The sequence below is a fragment of the Xenopus laevis genome, chromosome 4S (assembly GCF_017654675.1).
Source record: "Xenopus laevis strain J_2021 chromosome 4S, Xenopus_laevis_v10.1, whole genome shotgun sequence".
In the NCBI taxonomy this organism is placed as follows: Eukaryota; Metazoa; Chordata; class Amphibia; order Anura; family Pipidae; genus Xenopus; species Xenopus laevis.
Genome location: NC_054378.1, coordinates 87,564,267 through 87,580,489, shown reverse-complemented (window position 1 = coordinate 87,580,489; position 16,223 = coordinate 87,564,267).

The following is a 16,223-nucleotide window of genomic DNA, read 5'->3' as shown; positions in this document are numbered from 1 at the left end:
AATTCATCAGGTTTTAGATAGCAAATGGTTGAAGTTGAATTTTTAAAGAGACAATACATGATAAATATCGATATTCTAATTTTTTTCAAATTCGACTCGAATTTGGACTATTCCCTAGTTGAAATACACAAAAAATAGCTCAAAATTCAAATTTTTTTCATTTGTAAATTCACCTAGACCTTCTAAGAAGCAGATTTATCAAGGTTTGAACTTCGAGTTCACAGGCATTAGTAAACTCTTATGAACTCCCATGAACTTGAAATTTGGGGGGGGGGGGGAAATGACCAATCAAAATTTTTTTAAAAAAAAATACATATAATTTTTCAAATTCGGGTGAATGGGATCAACCCGCAAACTTGAATCGATTCGAGTTTTTTCACCAAAAAATCCCCTTGATTTTTAGGATGTCTCCAAATAACTCCAGATTGATTCCAGGACGTCCTCCATAGGCTAAAACAGCAATTTGACAGGTTTAAGGTGGAGAATAGTCAAACTAGAATTCTTAAAGGGCCAGTACATGATAAATTTGGAAAATTAGAATTCGATTTTTTTCAATCCAATTTGAACTACCATTGTTGAAAATGCTGTTGGTAATCTCTTGCCTTCTCTTCTTCCTTCTTCTGTTGCACTGCTGAATAAAGCAAATAATACCATGATGCAGAGGCACAAGGTAGAATCACAGTTACACAACTGGCTAAAGCAAAACCTAGTCATTCACATGATTACTCCACTGAAAGGGAAGAAGCAACACCCTTGCCCAGATGCCATGTCTATGAGATTTCAACACACTTATTAGAATCCTGATCAAAACGCAGTGTTGGAGCATCTGTTTGTGTTACTGAAGTAAATATATCTAATCTCATTTCTCACAAGTACACACTGTTGTATCAATACTGAAATAGTTTTTTTTTGCTAACAATGCAATGAATATTCCGTATAGTTTCTCCGTAAAAGCCCATTTTAGAGCAGTTAATTTGGAGCCTAAAGCATGTTTGTCTTGTAAGTTTGCTGAGTCATTGTATCGAAATTTGCCTCAGGATGCAACTGAATTAACTAATTTAATCTTCTCTTTGGTTGCAGGGCACACAGACCATTGTACCTAAACTGAGAAATGGCAGTTGCTTACTAAAAAGAACACTAATGTATGTGGTGTGGATTCAACTATGCTGAACTCAATATTAACCATTCTGACTATTTTCCAACACTCACCTTAATGTTGGTTTAATACTATTTATTGCTGATTTCAAGAAACCTACATTCTTGTTTTAGTTAATTGAGATTTAGTTTTTTAAATTAACATTTCTTATTTTGCTCAATGGATAAAATAAATAGTGGCACTTGTTCTCTCGGAAAGAGGATTTATTTGCAATAAACACAAATCTTAAGCCCACTGGCTTCACATGGAGAATAACATTCACTTAGCATAAGCATGAACAGTCCCAATTCACACCCTCACTCAGGGCTGGATTTACATAGTGGGCGCCCCTAGGCCCACTACCATTCGTCACCCGTGTCCCCTCAAGGGGGACATGAGCAATGGGGATTGGTGCACAGGAAATTTAAAAAAAATGATTGTATCTCCAGTGTTTTTGAACCAATGTGGGTGTGGTTGGACAGCATGCCGCCCCCCTAAAATCCTGCCGCCCTAGGCCCGGGCCTAGGTGGCCTTTCCACAAATCCGGGCCTGCCCTCACTGGTGTTCACTTTACTTGCACTTTGTTTAGCCCTCACTGGCTTTCAGCGGACACAATTCCCAGATCCTCTCTGGGGCACACTTGAGACTCTTGTCTCCTGGGAGGGTTTTCTCTTTACCTCTCTCCAGTCCTTTGGCTCTTTCTTCAACCACACCCTTGTTCCCAGGTGCTCACCAGCACTCCTTCTTCCCTCTACTCAAGGAGGTTCACAAGTGGCTCCTCACCCTCCTCCATCCAAGGAGGTCTCTAGAGGGAAGCTCTGAGGGGTTTCTTCACACCTCCTTTTAATTAGCTAATCACTTAGCTACCTAACGAGCGTAGGCAGTTGCAAACCCTTACATGGAGCAAGGAATGAAAGCACACCCTGCTTTCTTCCATCCACTCCAGGGACCCATAATCCAGCTTTTACTAAATTGGTTCACAGCTTACACAGCTTTGCTAGCTCCACCAACACAGTTTTCCCTGGAGTTGTCATTGTACCAGCCTAATGCTGGTGAAATACATTCAATATTGTGCCCTTTTTACACACATATCTTACAAATACCACCCCCCCCTTGTTTCGACTAACAGGAGAAATACACTGAAATCCTGATAGAAAATCAGGTATACAGAAAAGTTAAATTAAAGTGGTAGTGGTATCCTGCTAAAGCTTAGTTTAGGAGGGCCTACCAGAACTCTAAATGCAAAACTTAGAAAAAACATTTAAGGGCAGGACTCGATGATGCGTTTTGACCCGACACGTTGCAATGCGACTAAACGCATGCAACGTGTTGGATGTTTTACTGAAAACGGAAGCAGGGAGGCTTCTGCCATGAGGCAAGGTGAGACCCTTGCCTCAGGTGGCAGCGAGCGGCCAGTTACAAGGGGCAGCAAAAAGCAGCCTCTTGTAACTTTAAGAGCTGAACTTCCCGGTTTTACCCGGGAAATTCGGCTCCGCTAGTGCAGAGAGCGTCATTGCGCTTACTGTACTAGTCATACTGCCCCCTTAGACCCGTTCCGACGCAAATTTTTAAGCGTGGAGCGGGAGAGAAGGGGGGGGCAGCAGCCCCAGAATCAGCGCTGAACGGAAGTGAAGGCGCTATGATTTCATCTGACAGTTGGATCAATGTAGTTGTAACATATGATTTCTCCTTCACTTCCGTTTTCAGTAAAACATCCGACACGTCGTATGCGTTTAGTCGCATTGCGACGTGTTGGGTCAAAACGCATCATCGAGTTCTGCCCTAAATTGCATTCAAAGTGAATCGGGTAATTTCTTATTTATTTATCTTTCTTGCATTGTTTTTGTGTATTGAATAATGTTAAAAATGCCTTTGCCATCCAGATCAGGTGTAAGAATTGATATAGTACATTGATTTTATTTCCTTCTGCAATTTCATTTCATCTTTAAAATACACATCAACTAATTATATCTGTAGTGTAGTAACCAAAAGTAGATCACTATTATCAGAACTGCCCCTTCTTGGATTAAGTGGGTAAGGGTCTTTGTTTATATTAAAATAGGAATGTACAAGAATTGTACATTATTATTTTCATGTACCTAAAGGAAATATACATTCATGCAGAAATTCATTACTGGGAATTAATCAAATGCAGTGTAAGGAGGGTACCTTATAACCGCAACAGAATGTTATGGCTTCCTGGACTGTTGGTGCAATCCAGAAATGAGTGATACAGTAAACTACAGAATATACAAATAGTCCATCCATGGGTAAGATATCACAGCCATACTTATGGTGTTAAGCTGCATCTCCCAGACAGCTAAATAAATGCACATTTTCTTTTATTATTGTGTAAATTTAGTGTAAATTTGTACCTGTGGGATATATGATTACATCAATATTTTATTTCATGGTGCTGTTATTTTATAAAGAGGTCCATGTGCATGACAATTGTGTGCATGTCGAATTGTGTTACTAGTAGCATATATGAAACCATATACTGTACACGGCAGAACGTGCCAGCAGCATTATGGTTAAACATTACTGTCAGGCAGCTTGTTAACAATATTTGTGAAGGCACCTGTGACCAGAGAAAAGACCCTCTCATAATGTTATTTTTAACCTCTTTCATCCTCCCTGGCAGAGCCCACTCTGCAAACATATCTTCAGAAAATGGGATATAATGATTCATGGCAGGGTGACACTTGTGCATGAAGCAAAGGCCTAAACACATCCTGACGTCTCGTAACCAAGTAACGGCCCCTGTATTTTTACATGCTGAACAAGAGAAAAAGAGGCCGGCTCCCATAAGAGCCCTTGAAGAGTTAGCATGATTCAGGTTGCACATAATTAAATCTCAGTAAGTGGCCTTCATTTAGCCTGAAGGGGAGCACCGAAAGAGAAGAAAAAAGGAACAAGCTATTTTTTACACCCCATAGCTTAGTTGGCAAGAAAAGGAAGATGTCTCACCAACAGAAGGGTTAGAATATACTCATGGATTATAGTAAAATGAGGAAACACAAGACCTCCTTACTGGAGGGCTTTAGAGAAATGACACCAGAGGGGATTCAGAGTGTTTTGTCAATCAAGCAATTAGTAAGTCAATAGGTGGTAACAAAACAAGTTAAATCTGCCCCATTTACTTGTATGGCAATAACCTGCAAGCTAGTTGGGTGCACTCACTTCCTAAGCAATTGTTGCACAGAAGCTGACTCATTTTCATGTTTTAAAGCTGCACACTATTGTACATTAATGCTTATCAAAGATTGCCATATAAGGGAATGACTGGTTTTTTTTTGAGTGATTTTTTCCATCACCCAGAGAGCTATTGCAGGGACAAAACCCTTGAAATTTAAAAAATATTGTTAAGAAGTGAACATAAGCCATCTTACATCACTGATGAACCTTAAAACTGTTTTTCTGCTTCTACAGTGGGGTAGAATATCTAGAAGAGATTGAGAGGCAGACATGAAACTTATTAGCACAATAAATGCTAAGTCAATATTTTTACTCCACAAACAGATTTTTCTACTTAAAGTTGACTAGTAGATAAATGGAAATGTTTATCCTTCCCAATACTTTTCACTCGTCACTACAGTCCTCTTAGAGACGGGCCTGGGCCCATCCCATCACCTGAATAAAAAACATGCTGTCAAGGCAGGCACTTCTACCAGTAATTGAATGTTGCTTAAGGAACCTTGACAAATGGGGTTCCAAGTGAATTTCACTTAACAGCACTTTATTGTAGCAGTCCTCCCTGAGAGAATTATGGTGACCCCATATCCTCCTGTACCATATGCCTAAAGGTGGCCATACACATGTAGAAGTCCTACATTCCGCAACCATTTGAAAGAAAAGCCTTTTATGCATTGTGCACAACAACAAAAAAATTCTGATTTGCTTTTGTGCATTTTCTTGAAACTATGGTATGTGACCAATGTACAGTTATAAACCAAGGCAGCAGAGAGTGTAACTAGATTTTGGAACCTAACTTGGAACTTGAACCGAAAAAGTCTAATGCCGTTTACTTAAAGCCTCAATGGTCGTTGCTATCAAGCCATGTGCCTCAATTTGCCCTTTAGCACAGAATACAGTTCTGACCCCACAGAGAATAGAAGTACCCAGGAAACATATGTTTCACCCCAGGTAAATAGCTATGTGTGCTCATGTAGAAGCTACAGTAGGTGCGCTCATGTAAGAGCTATCTCTATGAATATAGAAGAAAACTGTATTTCCAAAACAAGCCTAATATACAGTGTGAACATCACATATTATTTTTCAAAATTATGTTTTAAATTTACATGGAATTTTCTTTAAAGTAATTGCTATAAACAAGCACAAATACATACAAGAGTCAGGCCTGCTGTGTTGTGCAGGGCACGTGCCTAGGGCCCAAAGGTGGAGGGGCGCCAGGCATGTGCCTCTTCCAACACCTTTCTCTATTTTGGACTCTTGTCTGATATAGTCAAGAAAGGATGCCTGGTCAGATTGGCTCAGCAATGGTGTCACGGCAGGAAGTCCAGGGCCCCAGCAAGTTATTTGTATAACTGTAGCAAGAGAAACCCCTAAAAGTGTCTTTCTGCATATTATGGTTAAAAAGCAGCTGCTTTGAGGCCACTGGGAGCAACATCCAAAGGGTTGGAGAACAACAGGTTGCTCATGAGCTACTGGTTGGGGATCATTGTGTTAGACAATGCAATACACCTTTCATTACCAAAATAAAATGTGGGCTATACATTGCAATTCTTTTATGCAGGAGTCAGAGTCTGATTTTGACTGACAGCTCTAATGCAGCCTTTGTTGAGTTTTGCCTGAAAGAGATGTATTAGAGCTCAATATTTTAAAAGCATGAGAAATCATGTCTCTCTACATGCAGGATTTGTGCCAAAATCAATGAATCTGTTTGTGCTGGAATTCTTTACTTGAGCTTTATAATACATCTGCTAGGAAAGGTCCCCCCAAAAGATATATTAGACATAACTGTCAGTAGAAATCTGACACCAACTCCTGCATGAAGAGAGAACGAAGAGAGACCAATTCGGAAAGGGGGATAATCAAGAGTAACTTGGTTATTTCAGAAACTGTATAGAATTTTGATTTATTATATTTAGAAAGTTTCTAAATTCAGATGATGAAGATTATATTAAATTCTCTTTTCTTGCCATAGCTCCCCCATAAGGTTGTGCTGCCCAAGAGGGTTAAAAACAGCTTCAGGTGTCTGTTTGCATTGCACAGAAGCAATAAACCGAACCAGCCTGTTAAAAGATTGTGTTTTGGTATGTGATTAGCAGGTTATCTTGAACAGCTAGTGTTACTGATATACTGTAGGTCCCAAATATTTGTAATGATAGTAATATGGTTTTTCTCAGCCTCCTCCCACAAAACCATGCAGGGTTCTGAATGCAACTGTAAGATCAAGGGTTGTAAATAAAGAACCCCCATGGCCAGAAAGTTGGGTTTTTTTATGGATTTTGTGAGCAAATGTTTTAAAACTACCCTAAAAGAAGATGGCCACATAGTCAAATATTGAAAATACCACCTGCTGGGGTTGCTAGAGAGGAAGAAGCAGATACTGACAGGGGATGGAGAGCAAGGGCAACCAAACTCTGCACATGGACATCTGCTCTTCAGGTCAGTGCCAAATTGAAAGACCCATAGACCAGAGGAAGGAGACAGTCTGTCAATATACTGTAACATGTGTCTTGAAGTTCTGGACAAGTGACCACATCCTGACACTGTAGAAGCCTGTTGAATTCTCTAATATGCCTAGTACTGTTACTACCTTGTTAGCAAGTCTGGGACTGTTCCAGAGTATCTCATACTGGCCCTTTTGTATCCTTGGCTGGGGTGTTTGTTATGTGTTGTAGAACAGGGTGCCACTGCTGGCCAGACTGGCTATCATCTTTCTATATAAACACTTGAAACACACAAATTATAGTAAAACTGATATTTTTAATAACCCACTTCCAAGTAGGCAATCCAGCTGAGATATTGTAGCTAGGTTAGAAGAATCTGGTAGATAAAGAGACCACTGTACTTTTTTCACTGCATAGTTTCACATAGTTGATATGCTGTCACTGCTCTGTTTTGCACAAGATGCTATTTACCCTAAGGCTGGACCTGTCTGCATCAGTGGTTAAATATATATGTAAAACTGTTACAATGTAAATGCTGATATTTGTTTTCCTGACATATAACCTGGCAAGTGCCCTTACCCTTTCTGTGCCTTAGGTGCACGTAATTAGATTGTATTTAGGTACAGGGGAATCAAAGTATAAACTGAATAGCAACTGATTTCAGGCAATTCAGTAAATAATGTCAGTGACGTATAGTAGAGTTACAGTGTTCTGCAAGCCATCTGCATACTTCCCACTCTCTAAACAATGAATATTTGTTTCTAAAAGAGGATGTTTTCAGATTATGGAAACAATACAAATGACAGTAACAGCTAAAATAAAAATATTCATATTTATGCCTTCTTTCTTTAGTTATTTCTTTCTATTTTATTTAGGCTAGTAGCCTAACGCATGCATTCTAACATTTATTAAGCACTCCCGGCAATTTCTCCAGTGCAGCTGGGCAAATATCTATGGCAACGCGGTGAAATGCAAAGTGATCTCATTTACCATGTATCTAGGGCTCATTACATGCAAATGAGCTCCGGCGTGTGTCGTGGGGATGAGCAGAAATAGCAGACCTGCTAGTGCAGGGCAGCAAGCACCACAGTCTTCTCAATTGGGCTATTGCTGTCCACATAAAAACTGTCATCTTCTGCCAGAACAGGCTGGGCCGTGTCTCCCTTCCAACAGAAACACAATGCCAATCGACAAAGCACATCTACATTCATTATTATCACACGATGATGTATCTGTTTGGCTTCCTAACTCGCAAATAAAAGACTTTATCATATGAGGGACTCTCAGAATCGGGTATTGAATGTATTGTTTTTCCTGCAGAAGACTCCAGACATTTTACTGGAGTCAGCCATCATTGGGCACTGTAATGACAATGATTAACTAGAATATATTCATACTAGTGTAGTCAGCAATAACAACAAATAAGTAATTTTCTTTTATCAGTCAAACATAGTTGGATGCAACTCTGTTTGTTAATAAGGTGCACCATCCCCAAGCTTGAATGAAGCGGTCAATGGAATTCAAAGCAGAGGGCACCACATGATAACTTGATATGGTAACAACATATCCCATTGAGCTACACAATAGGAGAATAAAGCAAACTCAAACTTACAAAGCATTTGTTTATTATTGATTGTAAAAGTTTTGCGAAAATGGGTCATATTCACCTAACCCTAGGCATAGACAGTCCCCATTTTTCCATTTTTAGGCAAATGGGGTCTGTGTGGAACTTGGAATTCCAGGGACTATTTTGAATCTCAGTCTGTACTTGGATATAGAGGTCTAAAATATAATTTGTGATGAAGCCTAACTGCTGTTCTGAAAATGACTGGAACACTATAGCAGGTTGACAAGGCTTTATCTGTGTTCTGAGCCTAAATAAATATTGATCCTCAAAGGAGAACTTAAACCCATTAAAATTTGATGAGGGTCATTTCTGGATTAACATAAATTGGGTTCAGTTAAGGCTGAACTTTAAAGAACAATGTTTTCAGCCTTGCGATCTCCACCGCAAGGTTATATTGTCACGGTTTAATTATATACAGTGCCAAGGTATCATAAAATCAGTGACAAGAAGATTAGTATACGTTCAGTTTCATGGATGCAATTTAATCTCATTTCTATCACTTTATGATGACAGAGACCAGCCTTTCCCCCAGTACTGGGAATAATGGAGATACAGATACCTGCTTCCCATGTATTTCTGAGCCTTTTAGACCTCATAAAATGTTGGTGTTCTCTCCAGCATCTCAGCAGCTAATAATACACTGGCTGATTCTCTGCCCACAGGGAGATTGTCATCCATGCTAAAGTTTGACATTTTACACTTTAAGTAAGCTTAGCCAGCAGCAAAAAAAAGAAAGAAGGGAAAAAAGTCACCTAGAGACAGATTTGTCTTATTAAAAGAAGATGTCACCAAAAGAGCAAGTCAACAAATATTCTTTTGCTGCCCAGACAGTCAGTAAACCAGAGGCTGAGTTATAGGAAAATAGGCCTGGTCTTTGTTTGAGGTATCACTGAATGTGTAAACTGCCAGCTCCACTCTTTGTAATAACCTTATATCCTGCCTGGAGCTGACTGGCTTGGGCAAGTCATGTGACTGAGCAGTTTCAGCACTCAAAGATGGGGAACCAAATCTGGTTATGGTGAGAAGGGCTGAAAGGAGCCAGAAAGCCCTTAGCTAGCAATTATATGCAAAGTGATTCCTTCTGGAATCATGCCATACACACAGCAATGCCTAGATACCAAAAATAAGAGTTTTGAGACATGCAAATCACTCCTTTGTGTCCCTTTGGCCAACTATGCATCCAGAACCGCTAGTTTATAGCACAGATACAGCCTAATGGTTCAGAGCTATTGTATCTGTGCTATAAACCAGCGGTTCTGGATGCATAGTTGGCCAAAGGGACACAAAGGAGTGATTTGCATGTCTCCACCCATGATGCCTTATGGGAGAATCAAAACTCTCATTTTTGGTATCTAGGCAGTGCTGTGTGTATGGCATGAGACAAGTAAATACCTTCTGATTCCAGAAGGCATCACTTAGCACTCAAAGAGAAACCTCTGTAAATGGCACATGCTGCCTCATATACAGAATTTGGAATACTTCCATAATGCATTGTATTTATGCAACATCAGTAGAGAAGATTATGGTGACTTCTAACTTCTACTAGCATTTTTTTGTACCTTCTGAATTGTATCATTTGTTTCAATTGCACTACTCAAATGCCTTCTATTAGACGTTTCTCTGCACTAGTATATTCCAGTAGTTGATCTATTTATTTAAGCATTCCAGTCATTCCCTTCTGCCTAGCATTTCACTTTAAAGCATGGGATGCTTGTCTATTCTCTTTTCTGCCTTTCCCTTACTTAAGATAATATAGCTATAGATTTATTAGACAATTAGTTCATTGATGTGTATAGCTTCCATCTATTGTAAAGGATTATTCTAGTCTGGTGTTGCCTTTCCTCATTTCAGACACTGCCCCCCATCCACTAAACTATGCCCTCTAGCCATTGCATTGTATAGATTACCACACGTGGCTTTGACTGACATCCAGGCTTTGGCAGGTGACAAGACAAATTATTATTAAAACTATTAACACATATTTATAAAGCACCAGCATATTTTGCAGCACTATACAATAGATGGATGCATACATCCAAAAAAATACAAGAGGCAGAGAGTCCTAAATAGAATACAGATAGAAATTAAAAAGCAGAACTGGAAAAGTTACATTAGAAAAAAAGAAAGAATATAAAAGAATAGGGGACACAGCATCCATAATGCCATGCTCATGCAATCTTTTGCAATTGAGTCCTGGGCTGTTTGCTTTTTTTATATATTGCCAGAAACAGAACCTTCCATGTATCCATTATGTATCTGTACTCCCTTCTTTTAGTACAACGTTGTAAATGTATTATTGTATGTCTGCAGAAATATATCTGTTGAATACCTAACATAAGGTATTTCATTGTTCTAAACAGATTGCCTAGATATTAGATAGAAGAATGCAAATATTGCCTTGATCAATCATATAATATTTCTCTTTTCTTGTCAGGCTATCCCAAACTAAGCATTTGACCACAGAAGGGGGGGGGGTCTATTTTCTTAATCACAAATTTGGAAGAAATCAGGAATTTACTTTTAGAAAAGATGGAGACTCCTGGAGCAGCAGGATTGGTGCATGACTGCTGGCAGAGGGAACCCCCTGGAATATTGTCATAGTTACTAATCATTTACCATAGAAAGTATTAACCACGCAGGTAACACTTCTGACAGCATCAAAATTGATTACTTTCATCATCCTTCTCAAAATGACCATTGTTAGAAACTATGGAAAGCTATGACTGCATGGTTTGAGCAGTTATTTAATTGTTCATTCCACCTTCCTATACATCCACCTACCACTGATAATCCTACATGTCTTGTAATACCCCCTGATATTTATCAAGTCGCATTAATGAGGTGGTTTATAGTTCCTTACAACATATCTTCAACTGTGATTTCCGATAACATTGGGGGGCCGATTCACTAAGCTCGAGTGAAGGATTCGAATGAAAAATACTTCGAATTTCGAAGTATTTTTTGGGTACTTCGACCATCGAATTGGTTAAATTCGTTCGAATTCGAACGAAATCGAACGAATCGAACGAAAAATCGTTCGACTATTCGACCATTCGATAGTCGAAGTACTTCCCCTTTAAAAAAAACTTCGACCCCCTACTTCGGCAGCTAAAAGCTACCGAAGTCAATGTTAGCCTATGGGGAAGGTCCCCATAGGCTTGCTAACCTTTTTTTGATCGAAGGATTTTCGTTCGATCGTTGGATTAAAATCCTTCGAATCGTTCGAAGGATATTCGAAGTCGAAGGATTTCAATTCAAGGGTCGAATTTCGAAGTATTTTTAACTTCGAAATTCGACCCTTAGTGAATCGGCCCCTAAGTGTGTAAATTGTATAAGAGAATATGAATTGCAGCTTCTGTCTCCTTTTGTCTATTTGATCTGGCTAGCCAGTGTTTTTATTATCTATAATCTGTATAATCTGTAATCTGTTTAATACATAAATCCTAAAGAGGAAAAGTTACATTTTGAAAGAGGAATGTGTGCCTATATTATTTGGAAAGGTTTGGGACTGTAATACATTGCATTGATTGGGATGGAATAAATTTTGAATTTGAAATCATATTGGGCTGTATAATATCACCACTTCTTGTTAGCATGTCAGGTTGAAATCTGTAGTCCATTGCTATAGTGATTTATGGTGTGTTTATCTGCATCTACAAATGTAAATAGCAGATCTAAAAATGATAGCACTGAAATGAGTCAATAGTTATATTGCGGTGATAGAGAATCTTCCGCTAGGTTAAAATTCAGGGAAACCCTACAATTGCCATTAGTGCAAGTATATCATGTCTTGTAAACCAACATATTTCAAACACAATAATGCACATTCCCTGCCCTTGGTGTTTTTCTAGTTTTTATTCTTTGTAAGTATGCACTTTTTTAAGTTTTTTATGATATTATAATATGAAGTGCTCCTACAATTTGTAAAGACATAGATTCTGACATGGTTAGTGCCCCTAACTGGGGCTTACCATACTGTAATCTGTATAACATTTATCCATCCTGCATTAACTATTATTGCTTAAAATGTTTAAGCGTTTTAATATCAGAACCTCTTTCCAGCTAACTTGCTTGCTACTGTCAGTGACTCCCTTAATTATAGCTGCATAGAGAATTCCATGTATTCTATGTCTGCTACCCAGCCGGTGTTTCTTCATTTTGAATCTTTCCCCCTAGGATACCATTTCATCTCAAAAATCCAACATGACACAATATACATCTAGAATGAAATCATAAAACATATTGCTCATCAGTCCACCACTAACAAAGGTGTTGACCTTTTCAGTGCCAAGCACAAAAGGAGACTGCAAAAAGATGGGTATCTTATACATTTTGCAGGAGAATCCTATATCATCCACTTGACAGTAAGCCAGTAGCCTTTTCCAATGTTTCTTCTCCCATGCTCCATACTTCTCATTGATTTTTGCATGATTTTTTTTATCTATGCCTTTATTATGTTTTGGGCTATCCTTTACAAAAGAACAGAATAATGCCTGGATGATGTTTACTGGCTGTCCAAAGACCTCTAAAATGTTCATGATATAAAGGCTACTTTGATCATAGCCTATTGCAGGCTTTTACACTAGTTCTATTTCAAATCTATCTATCTGTCTTTTACTTTTTCCTTCAATGTAGGATATTCATATCAGATTTCAAAGGAAGCAATGCCCACCCCTATGTTTCCTAGAATATACATTATTTGGGGGAGTCTACTAACATAACCTGTTGTTACTTTTTAACAAATGGTTCTGAACGGCTTAGACAAGATAGACATATAAAAGTAAGTGTTGATCATTTCAGCTGACATAGGTGACATTTTATTACTGTGCCAAATTTCTAAAAAAAATATGAATTGTCTTAAATCTATTCTAATTTTATTCCATGGCAATGATGAAGCATATGGCAACCAGGCATAATTATCCAGGGTACCATGTTTGCTTCTATTGACATAACTATAATGAGAATTAAGACACCAATCTTCTCTTTATCTTGCCTTTTACTTTGACCCTGGGAAAATCATGCCAAAAAACATGTATGAGACAAAACTATAGGACAAAAGAAAAGGATCTTGACAGATCATGACCTCAAACATTTTTCCCCATAATTATATCTAGCCAAGATTATTTTCTCATTGAACAGATTGTGAGCAGTGAGTTTAGTATCAGTATAAAGTGTTGCTATGTAAGCAAAACAATCTGAGAAACTAGCACATAAATCTTCACTGCAAAGTCTTGTATTGGTTACCTCCCCAAACAAATATCATCCTCCACATGAAACATTTCATATATATATATATATATATATATATATATATATATATATATATATATATATATATATATTTATTTATTGATGTTTTTACCCTTTAATCCTGTTTTCTCTTAGCTATTAAGGTGTATTTTTTGGAGTAAGTTTTTCCCAACAATGAAGCATTTTTTCCCAGAATTCCAGTGTCATTCCTTTTACATGCAGATCTGTAACCAACACAATTGTGCATCATGTGCCATGCACGTTTTCATGAATCACTTGCAATCAAAGCTAGCATCTTTAAAGTGGTGATTAAGTTGCTTCTGGTGCGCACGTTAGAAAATAAGCATTTGGGTCCTAATCATTGGGAGTTTGCAGCAGCTACTGACATCAACTAGTGCCAGGCCAAAGGTTGACAGTGTCCAAAGTAAGCCCCTGCCACCAATCACCAAAAAAACCCACACACATTTGTCTCCTTGGCACAACTTAGACCACCCCCTCCCGTCCACATGCATGCATCCAAGGCTTCTTTTCTCTTAACATTATTTAATTTTACTGCTTTATCTGTTATTACATTCCTTTCTGCAGAAATCTATATAGTTTAAATTTCCCCATTCAGAAACATAACCCATTATGATGAAAAAATGAATTTCCAATCTCTTGTGAAGTATGAAATGTACTTGCAATTATCAATTGCTACCTATACCCACTACGACAAAGATACGTTTTTTCATACGTCTCCTTCCCACACTCGTACATGAACAAATCAGACAATTGATTCAATAACCTTTAAAGGACACAGCTGCTGGCTGGAGATCAGCAGAGATGAGGATTCATAATGAAGGTGGACAAAATGACTGTAAATCAGCTCATTAGAAAGACACAAATGAAAAGAATCCTAGAGTCAACTGATCTTTTCGTGTCAGCAGCCTTATTATTTATAAGAGTGTTTAATTCTGTGTAAAGAGAATTCTGAATTATAATTTTAATTGATGTTGAACATGTCAGGCTTATTCTTTATGTAAAACCCTGAGCTGGAGATTTGCTTTTTAGTAAATTGTACAAAACTATGTAGATTTCCAAGTTTCTTTTAAATGAATATATATCATCCAGATGAACTCTTCCTGGGGTCATAAGCAAGTTAAAATCCTAGCCCATGGCATCCAATCAGAAAGTGAAACTTACTGGTTACCTGTCTGAAGAAAACCCTTTTACTGCCTGTTTACAATGCCTGGTACAAGTTTGTAGGGCTTATAAAAACAGGCATAAGTGCAAAGTGAAATTTAGGACATGAATGACCAGATTTCTAATTCGCTAATAATATCACTAGTTTTGCTTGGTTCCCCCATGGAGAAATCCAGTAGGGTAACCCTGGAATTACTTCCAGGTCCAGACTGATGGATAGTACCAGGGTTGTCTAGGCTTGGGAGAAGGTTTTGGTTGTATAAAACCCAATTGTACTGCCAAATAGAGTCTCCTGTAGGCTGTCAGTCTACATAGAAGTTACCAAATAGCCAGTCACAGCCCTTATTTGGAAACCAGGAAGCTTTTTTCATGTTTGTGTTGCTCCCCAACTCTTTTTACATTTGAATGTGGCTCACGGGTAAAATAAAGATTGGAACCACTGGTGTAGAGGATTTAAGATAACAAATTAATAGGTATGGGACCTGTTTTCCAGAAAGCTCAGGAACCAGGTTTTTCTGGAAAAGGGATCTTTCTGTAATTTGGATCTTCATCCCTTAAGTCTACTATAAAATCATGTAAACATTAAATAAAGAAAGCTTCTATATAGTAGGGTCACTTGATATTAGTTACTCACCACGTCGATGAAGTGGCCCAGGTGCACCGCCCTGGGCCCTCAGCACAAGGGGCGGACAAACCGAAATCTCAAATTGGAGCAGGCACTCAGGGGCAAAAACTTCCACCAGGCAGATGTTCAAATGTGAAGAAGTTTATTGTGTCAAAACAGCCTGACGCGTTTCGTGTTCCAAACCCTTAATCACTTAACATTAAATAAACCCAATAAGCTGTTTTTGCTTCCAATAAGGATTAATTATATGTGAGTGTGGATCAAGTACAAGGTACTGTTTTATTAAAACAGAGAAAAATAAATCATTTTTAAATATGTGGGTTATTTGATAAGGGAGATGGCCTTTCCTTAATTTGGAGCTTTCTGGATAACAGGTTTCCAGATAACGAATTCCATACCTGTACAAATAATAAGGAAATAGGCATGCCGAACTTGAACAGCAGATGTGTAAAGCACTGCGTATCTTGACAGCGCTATATAAATAAATGATGATGATGATGATGATGATTTTATGCAATAGAAAGTCTTTGTTGTTGACTTAAAGGCTTCGGTAAGGTTTTCTTACTGGCTTACATTGGATCAACATTTGGTAAGAAACACTGACTTGCAATATACAGTAAGTATACATTTACTAACTTTATTAAAATAATTCTTAAATTCTGTAAATCATGGTTTTAAGGCTTTTCATCATTTAAAAAGTATTTCATTCCTTCATTATTTTGCCCTAACTCTCAGCTTGTTCTCAGCACTGTTAAATCATGGCGAGAC